Source organism: Ambystoma mexicanum, chromosome 1q, assembly GCF_040938575.1.
Source record: "Ambystoma mexicanum isolate Mex_15411 chromosome 1q, UKY_AmexF1_1, whole genome shotgun sequence".
Lineage (NCBI taxonomy): Eukaryota > Metazoa > Chordata > Amphibia > Caudata > Ambystomatidae > Ambystoma > Ambystoma mexicanum.
The window spans coordinates 822,245,254-822,255,475 of NC_090922.1; the positions used below are offsets into that span (position 1 = coordinate 822,245,254).

A 10,222-nucleotide genomic window follows, 5' to 3' on the forward strand; every position below is an offset into this window, starting at 1 on the left:
ATCAAATCCTTCTTGAGCGAAAGCAACTCAAGGATCTTGACTGACAATGCAGACCCCCATTGCTGTCCCATTTGGTGTCCCACAATGTTCTTGTATCTCTCCAACCTTCTACGATTCCTACACCAAACCCCTCTTTGAACACTTAGACACCCTGGGCATCCCCCCTCTACTAATTTCGCAGATGACACCAAAATCCTTCTGCCCACTACAGTAAACTACTCCCACGATACTGACAACTTCAACAGGGTCTACAACATCATCCAAAACTGAATGACCACCCACAACCTCTGCCACAACAATGACAAAACTGATCTGCTCATTGTTGCCTCCTTCCACTGTCTCAAATATCTGTATCCAGCATGCTCTGCTCTTTCCATCGACAGCGCCTGACGGCGCCTACATCCCAGTTCCGAAGCAAGTAAAGACTCTCAGTGTCCACCTGGATGCTGAACTCAACATGAACAAACAAGTCAATGCTCTGGTATCTTCCACAACCAAAAGTCTAAAATCATCACTCTGAGCAGACAATTCCTCTCATGTGACAATTGCCTAACACTTGCTAGAGGAATCATAGACAGCAAACTGGACTATTACAATGTTTTACTCTCAGGCACCTCTACCAAGAATCTATCCAAACTACAACTATTACAAAACAAGGCCCTCAGAGTGGCCACGGGTTTAGGGCGTTCGGCTCACACCTCCTCAACCAGACATGACATCCAGTGGCTCCCCATTGAAGCTGGAATTGAATTCAAAATATTGATCATCACGCACTGTTGTATCTATAACGATGCTCCCTCCTACCTCAACCACTGCATAGCCACAAAACCTATTGTGCGCACCCTACGAGCATCCTCCAGCCTCACTCTACAAACTCCCAGATTCAAAAACAAATGAGCAGGAAGCTCCAGCTCTTGTGTCAAGGCACCCTCCCTGTGGAAATCAAAGCACCCTAGCGAGCATCAAAAATAGGTCTTCCTACCGCATGTTCAGAAAACATGTAAAAACCTGTTTGTTTGACAAATACAACTAATTTGTCTCTTGCTATCTTCCCATGTGTCTTCATTTAGTCCTTTTTACCTACTCTGGTTCAAGCCCCATGATAACCACAGGTCTGGGCACTACACAAATGTAATTAATAAATATGTAAGACACACACACATTATCATCATTATGTAATCCACAGAGAAATAAGCCATTTCATTCAAACATGCATCTCCCTATCCTTTCACCATCCATGGGTATTAGTTTACCAATTTGCACATCCATCTATTTGTTTTCTCACCAAGCAATACATCCACTTGCCCACACAACCATTGGGGATGAGGGAGGAGCGCATCTAGGTGCTCTGAGAGCTGCCCCATATGCTCCTTACCTTCTTGTATCTCATAACTGAGCAATACCTACAGGATTTCCAGGACATGGGAAGTGTTTTCTGATCATGTGAAGTGCTTCCGGTCCATGGACACTATCAGTTGATGACATGAAATCCACCATCAATCCTTGAAAAAATAGCTTGGTGGAACCAAATTTTAAATAAATGTGCATATTTTTCACCAATTTCTTTATTACGTTGGCCACTGATGTATTTGAGCAAAGGCATATATGAGTGTGTCCCTTGGGGAGAAGACACCATGACTTATTGGTTGGCTGCCATTGCTACCACCAGGCATCGCAGGGGCATCACAGCCTCTGGACATTTTGTGTCATGCCCAACAGAACTTATGTCAGTAGAGGAGATGGCGTGTCGCAAGTTGTCTCGCTCATAGAAGGGATTCGGAAACACAGCAGCATCTTCCAGCCTTGCCATGCCCTGCAATACCCATTTGTTCCTCCAGCCCATCCCAGCAGCGGTGGTCTTATTGTAAAATATTGTGAAATGCATATTGGTTTGAATTATGCAATGCAAACTTTGTTTATGATTTGTATATGATTTATACATCTGAAGTGTAGCTGTTCTGCCTAATTATATGAATTGGGGTTTAAGACACTGTAATTGTTTATCTACTCATTCAATAGGTTTGTCGCATTTATGTATTGTTGACTGTTGGTATTGACAGGGACCCATATAGTCAACGCAGTGCATAATCTGGAAGATTTGTAATTGTGGTGCTATTTCTCCCCTGGTTGTGGGTGAAGGTGTGGTCTGCAGGCCAGCAGGCTAGGACATTCGGCTGGTACCATGGGAAATAGGGAGCAGCGGATCCCGGGGCTCTGAGAACCACCCACATATGTTCCTTACTTTGCTCGATCTCATAAATGAGCAACCCCACTCATCCCATCACAACCTCACCCAAACAAACACACATCACTTCTCATCCACCCACCTCATGCAGTCATTGGGCCTCATTACGAGTCCGGCGATAACCGTGCCGGAAATTCTGGCAGGTTACCGCCGGACTCGTATTACCTTTCTGCCTCCGTGATTGCCGGAATCACAGGGGCAGTACAACCCCGGTGACCCGGTAATTCCGGAGGCGGAATTCTGTTAATCCCCATTCCCATGGAGTCCCATAGGAAAGAATGACAATGGTCCTCCTTACGACCATAAATCCTCCCCCCACCTTTCTTTCCGGTCCAGCTGATTAAGAGTCCTAAAGGTGGGAGGTGTCACTCCCGCCAGGTCTGACTTGGCAGGTTTAACACCACCTGCCTGTAGGCGGACATGGAGACACAGGCACCATTACAGCATGGTGCCAGTGTTTCCACTTCCCCATTCCTATGGAGTCCGCCTACAGGCAGGTGGTGTTAAACCTGCCAGGTCAGACCTGGCGGGAGTGACACCTCCCACCTTTAGGACTCTTAATCAGCTGGACCGGAAAGAACGGTGGGGGGAGGATTTATGGTCCTAAGGAGGACCATTGTCATTCTTTCTCCACACATGTTGTCTCAAAGAACCTACTTAACAAACAAAAGGATATCCTCTCGCCCTGGTTTTTCAATGTCTACCTGGCCCCCTTGGCCCAACTTTTCCTCTAACTTTCAGTGTTATGTCGATGACGTGCAGCTCTCTTTCAGGCTACCCTTGGCCTCCTCCTCGCTCATCCTTGACTGTATTCCGCTATTCAGGTCTGGTGCGCATCTAATGATCTCTGCCTTATTGTCAGTAAGACAGAGATCCTTTTCATTGGGACCCCTCCCCCTTTACACTGTGGCCGGCCTCCCTTGGTCCTGCACCCTCACCTTCTTGTGAGGCAAAAAACCTCAGGATCATCTTCGACTGCACTCGCCCCTTCTCTTCTCCACGCATCACGGACTTCTCTAAAAAGTCCAATTTCCAACTGCACCTCTTCAGAGGTATTCTACCTTTTCTCACCTTCCCCCAGACGCTCACTGTCTCCAGAGCCCTGCCAAGCTTATTACACTTCGGGTCTCCCTCATTCGGGGTGAGACCGTTTTCAGATGTTGAAGTATTTCGAATGTGCGTGGCTTTCTTTACAGACCTCCGCAGGACCACTTCGACTCAAAGTTCTAACATTCAGCTTTTACCGTCCCCTTCGATCAGGGGTTAATTTTGATTGCTTTCCTTTAACAGTTCATTAACTTTATCGCTACAAACAATGTACCTTTCACTGAGACTTTCGAATGGGCTACTTCCTTTCACCGGACCACTCCGTTACTCAGTATCGCTGATCTCACAGCTGTACTTGCTTCAAAGTTCATTCACAGGTCTGCCTTTCCTCACGTCTCATCCACATGCATGCAGCTTTCACTTGCGATATAATGTTGCAACTTCAATATTTCCTTAACACGCACTGGCCTTTCAGGTCTTTTGCCAGCTTACGGCTGTGTGCGTTTTCTTTACAATATTCGAGTCAAGATTAGTACCGCATGCTTGGCCTCGCCTCCCCAACTCTGCCGTTCAACCGGGAGAGTCGCTGGTGTCCTTGAAACACAATACAGCCTTCTGCTTTGGGATTTGGCCATCTCCAAGTATCTTCCACAGCCTTTTGGAGGCAACAACCTCCTGTAGGGAACTTCTGGGGTTCTCGACCCACTGCTCTAGTCCCTTGCTCTGTCACTCTGCTCCAGTAGATTCGTCTTTGCCCTGGAAGTTCTGCTCTTACTCGTGTTCCACATTGCTCAGAGTGGGTCTCTAGGTTTTGCCTTTTATCCGTGTGAGGAGAGCCAATCGGTATTAGGTGTATGCACTTAAAGTCAAGTGCCTGAGTTTGCCTGACCTGATTAGTGGGACATGTCCAGTGTAATGTGTAAGAGTTAGTCTTGTTAAGCTCAGTCGCCCTCTTCCTTGGCCCAGTGTTTGTGTAGAAAGGGGATGGGGAGTTGGCAGTTGGAGAATCCTAAGAAATAGGATGAGTTAGGTGTACAAAAAAGGGGGGACCACTGCGTCTCACCATCAACTGCCTCACCCCCACTCCCTGAAGACCCCTCAACCAGGTGAGCCTCCCACACTGGTCCACCTCCAGGAACTGGATACAAAAGCGATGGCCGCGTCCTGGCCACCTGGATGACAAGTCCCCGAGGACTAGCGGGTGGGACACACATTGGTTTCTCACACTTCTCTCTGCCTCTACCCTGATAACCTTTCCCCCATCTCCTTTCTCTATGCCTTCCTCTGCTATCCTTCCCTTCCTCCTGCTGTTACAAAGACTGGCTGCCTGGTGCTCCTCTGAGTCATAGGACTTAGGCGCCCCCCCACCCGGTCCCTAGCACTTGTCTTCGGGCCCTCCTGAACTGCCACCTGGCTTTCCTTGCACTTCCTGGGCATGTTCCCCTTGGAGGCTCTGCCTTCCCGCACTTAATCCAGGGCACTATTCCATTGGGTACACGCATCCCCCTTCCCTGCACACTTGCACGATCTACATGATACTAGGCCTAGTAAGATTGTTTGTCTTGTTCTCACCTGTTTTCTCCATCCCTGCTTGGTTGCACCTTGAAACACATGGGTATACACGCATTATAAATAACCTATCAATCAATCAATGAAATCTCGATCCAAACTTATGCACACAAACATACCCTTTTGGCATTGTCTGCATCCATCCACCCACCCACAGCTACTGAAATGTGATCAGGTGAAGACATCTCAGAAAGAAAACACTCAAGTACTCACGTAGCAACTGAAGAAGTTATGCACACACCTTTATTGTGGTCCAGACAGGCAATATAGGTACAGGGTTGAGATGGCCCCCAGGAGCAGCATTGATCTTACAACAATCACTGTCCAGCTCCAACTGCATGTGCTGGAACCTTTCCACAGTCAACACACTGGAATGTTCACTCTCCCAAGTTCCGTTCCAACCCTTGTAGGACCAAGGACAAAGCTGGCATGCACACAGTAGCAGTATGGGGCAACACACGCACAGCCTAGAGAAGAGACCAGACATAACAGATGCCTATTGCTAGGAAACTGTATGAATTCCATAACAAAGCCTATTGTACTTATCAGACTTAACCTGGACCTTTGGTTACAGTTCTTCACAGGGGGATAAGAGGCTCATATAAATATATCCCTCACCTGTGTTCAACAAAATTAAATACCCAACTCACAGCCAGGGCACAACCCCTCTTCACCAAACAAATGATACACTCACGGCAATGATACACTAATTGCACGTACACGCTATAATCATGAAAACATATATTCATGCTCACCACAGAAAGGGTTTGACTGTAAATAGCCATCATCTTCAAATCTACCCTAGACATGAGATTAGCCACTTCCTCTCCTCTGGCATCTTGTGAAATTATCACGGTCAAGCTACAAACATCCCCAAAAAACACTATCACCATCCACCTAATATATATGCCACCAGGTCCCTCCGGATCCTTTGAAGACGACATTACAACATTAGTAGCTGAGAACACTAAACCAATGGCGCAAAATATCATCCTAGGTGACTTCAACCTTAGCTATAATGATCCCAAAGACCAACCAGCTATCTCTGTAGCCAATGCACTATCAGAGCAAGGATTCTTACAAATAAGTACCCTACCCACTCATGTGAAAGGTAAGACACTCGATGAGGTAGCAGAGGTAGCAGACCTCAATTGCAATATTACCCTAAAAGAATCCTCACCTCTAGTGTGGACTGATCACCATCACCTATCCCTTGAAATCAATGCCAACAATCTAGAGCTTAAGAAACCCCCCATTGTACCACCATGTCTGACTAGGAATAAAAGCAACATTACTGCTGAGGCCATAATACCGCTGGTAACTCCCATACTCAATACTATACCCACCACTAATGACCTGAATCTGCTGGTCAACACCTATAATGAGGCTATGACCAATGCCATAGATACCATCACCCCGCTAAAATTGCGCAAAGGCAAACTGAGAGCACATCTGAACGCCTGGTTCACCCCGGAACTAAAACCTCTACGTACAGACAAAATAAACCTTGAGACACTCTGGAAAAATACCCCCTCCTCAGAAAACAAAGTCAACTTAACCAACATTACTGCTACCTACAAAAGCAAAATAATCCGCACTAAAAAAGAAACCTTCAGCGTCAGAATTAACCTCGCAAGTTCGAGTACGAAAGAACTATTTAATATACTAAAGGAATTAGAAAACCCCAATTCGCCTATTGATACCTGCACCAAGGACAAACCTTGGTGTACCAGCATTCAAAATGCTCTCTCCAATAAAATCACAGGGCTCCAGTCTAAAATAGCTGACAAACAGCACCAACTTGCCTCTGGCATCCTCACCAGCCCAATCACACGACCAGACGCACACCCCAACTGAGGTTTCTCTTTTAACCAGGTATTCATACCCGAGGTACAAAGAATTATTGCTTCATTGAAACCATCTAACTGCAAAGGTGATAGTTGCCCTGCTCAAATTATAAAAGACACAGCCAGAGATGTATCTCCTTTCATCACCAAACTTATAAATTCCTCATTCGCCAGTAACTCTGTCCCTAGTAATCTGAAACAATCTTGGATTCTCCCATTACTCAAAAAACAAACACTAGACCCGTCTATATCCACAAACTATAGACCTATCACCACTGTCCCCTTCTTATTGAAAATATTAGATAGAGTGGCATATTTGCAAATTCATGACTATTTAGAAACTAATCAACTATTAGGAATCCGGCAATCCGGCTTTAGACCCCAACATGCAACGGAAACAGCCCTTGTTAACCTTAAAAGTCAAATCGATGACCTAAAAGATAAAGGCAAAGTTGCCATCCTACTTCTTTTAGACCTATCTGCAGCCTTTGATCTGGTGGACCATAAAATCCTTTGTGACCGCCTGTCATCGGCAGCACATTTTTCCAATTCAGCTGTCATATGGATTGAATCCTTCCTCGCAAACAGAACATTGCTTTTTTCTCATCATCAGCTGCGGCCGACCCAATCCCCATCACATGTGGAGTCCCTCAAGGATCCTGTGTATCCCCTACCCTGTACAATATTTTTACAAAGAGCATTTTCGACAAACGACCGTCTGAGTGTCACCTACACCAACTATGCAGATGACACCCAGATACTCCTAACACTATCAGGCAACTACAACTCTGATGTCTGCCGGATTAACGAAGTCTACATCATCATTCAGGCATGGATGGCCACACACGGCCTCTGCCGAAATGATGATACGACTGAGCTACTTCTAGTCGGCTCACTTAACAACGTGCACAAACTCAGTGCCAAATATAGCAGTATCCTCATTGATACAGATTGCCAATAACGTAAAAGCCTTGGCTTCTACCTCGATGCCAACATTCATCTTACTAAACAAGTAAACATGACTGCATCAGCCACTGTTTACACTGGTAAGCTGATCAGAGCTTGCAGACTCCTACTATCCTCTAACAGCTGCCCTATACTGGCCAGAGCACATATACAGTCTAAACTTGACTATTGCAATAGCCTCTACTTAGGTGCCAACAAATAATCAATAAACTGCAGGTTCTGCAATATAACGCACTCAGAGCGGCCTTAAATATACCCAGAAGAGAGCATATTTCCACCACCAGAACGTCATGCAAATGGCTCTCTATACAAAATAAAATTGATCTAAAAACTCTCTGCCTTACATACAAAACGCTGAATCACCTAGCCCCACCATATCTCACTGACAAATTCACAATGAAATCAACTGCCAGAATTTCCAGATCTTCGAACACATCCTGTCTGGTAGTGTGTAAGTACTGCCTTAAAAGAGCTGGCGGAACCAGCTTCCCGGTTCTAGCCTCCCAATTGTGGAACACACTTCTACAGGACATTAAATCCAGCCCAACTTTTCAAATATTCAGAAGCCAAATCATCACCTGGTTACTGAACAAAAACTAAGACAAAGACAAAGACTAACTATTAACATAGACCGCACCCCGCTCTCACACTCACAACTATATAGTTATCTCTCATGCATATAGCTGCCTCTGTTTCTCTACACCCCCGACCCATCTGACTTTCCCAGCCTTCTAATGGTCCATCTGTATGTGTATGTATAAACTGTACTAATATCACTAACTACAGAACTGACTTTCCCTGCCACTCTAATGTCTCATCCGCAAAGTGTACATACAAATTGTATAACTGTATAAATGTATAAATGTATCTTGTATCATGTAACCATTACCTTAACCTTGCGCCCAGATACCCCTGGGTCAGGCACGCTCTACAAATAAAATAAACAAACAGCTAGTTTCCCTTTTATCTGTCTATGTTTTAATTTGTTTCGATCCATGACTAGCTGATGTCTCTTCACATTTCTCTTCACATTTCCTTCATCTATCAGTTCTAGACATCTTTTCTCGCATTTCTATGAGAAACTTCATATTGAAATCCCCCATTCTTCTCACGCTTATTTGCCCTCTTTGAGTCTAACATTGCCCCTTTTATGGCTTTTGCTAAAGTATCATCAGGTTTCCAAAAGTAGACAAATCAAGGGTCATGATGCAAATGCCACTGTGCAGGTCACCATTCTATTAAGTGAATAAAACAGTTAGTTTACAAGTTTACAATCTACAGAGAAAAGGCAAAAATAGCATTGTTTAACAGTTGTCTTTCGCAATTGTGGATCATGGAGAGGATGGGGGTTGCATGCACTAGTTCAGCGTGACAATGGATCTTTTAAAAGGAAGCAGGTGTGACTTTTCCATTTCCTACTTCAATGTCCAACTCCAAGCTGTGGCCTGTTACTGAAATGTGCCCGGCGTTGTTTGGCTCTTGGCCACAGGATGTCAATCAGCTCCCCGAGAGCTCCGTGGCTTTGGCTAAGTGGCATGTTAACACATTATCAATCTCTAAACTAAACATATAAATTTAAAAGAAATACCTGCATTAGGTCATCTGGTTGAGAGTCGTTCCTTACCTCAGGCTCGATGTCCGGTGTGAAAATGACTGGATTATTGCTTACAGGGTCAGAGGTCTGGTCCATGGCCTGCTTTTCAGTGGTGGAGGCAGTTTCCTGTGAAACAGGGACGTGTGTCATCTCACCCAAAATGGCACCATATTCACGCAGAGAGTGCAATATTCCCTGCCCTGGAACAACATCTGCTTTTGGAGGCAACATTGGTTCCTTTCCTGGGAGCTCCTGTCTATTCAATTCAAGAAATGGTGGATCAAGGGAAAGGTCGGTCAGATGGTTTACAAGGTCAGTTTCTTTCACAGGTCTTGGGACCTCAGTGGGACTCTCTGCTGTCAAATAATCAATGTTCTTTGATAGCGGCCTTGCTTGTGTTTTAGTTTCACTGGTGGTTGCCAATATTCTTGTCCATTTAGTGCTATGTACATCATCGATTGTGTGAGCTTCGATCACAGGGGTTGGTGTCCTGCCTTTGCCTGTTGAATTTTCAGTCATGTTTATCTCCTTCACACCCTCCAATACTGGTAATATGGATGGCAACGTACTGTTTGTGAGTGTCAAACCTTGAGTTGGGCTAGATGATATGGAAAATGTTTCTTCTGTGTCAGGGGCAGTTTTTGTAATATGAGTTGGACCCAGAAGGACAAACAACTTCTGTTTTTTAATTGTGCTGGTTGTAGGTGGTTTAGTCGATGTCCTCATTTTCTCCGTCAGACGGATTTTTGCCATGCTAAATGCAGGCACAGAATCTGAGGTGCTCGTCCCCGGAGATGAAGCACTGGTTGAAAATGTCAGATTAGATGTAATGGCTTGTACATTCACCTCTACCCTTTTCCTAATTCCAGAATTTTCAGAGAGGGTCATGTGGCCAGTGAAACCCACCATAGACCTTTTCACAGCATTAGTCGCAGTGGTTGAAGAAATGTTGGA

At 45.1% G+C, this 10,222-nt stretch overlaps 1 long non-coding RNA gene across 1 annotated transcript in view; it reads right to left on the reverse strand.

The window, feature by feature from the left end:
- Nucleotides 1–9,599, reverse strand: part of LOC138521889 (uncharacterized) — a 127,402-nt gene extending 117,803 nt beyond the window's left edge. Inside the window, exon 1 of the long non-coding RNA XR_011283162.1 lies at nucleotides 9,299–9,599. This is a non-coding gene — a long non-coding RNA (uncharacterized lncRNA). The remainder of the gene's footprint in view (nucleotides 1–9,298) is intronic.
- Nucleotides 9,600–10,222: the final 623 nt, after the last annotated feature.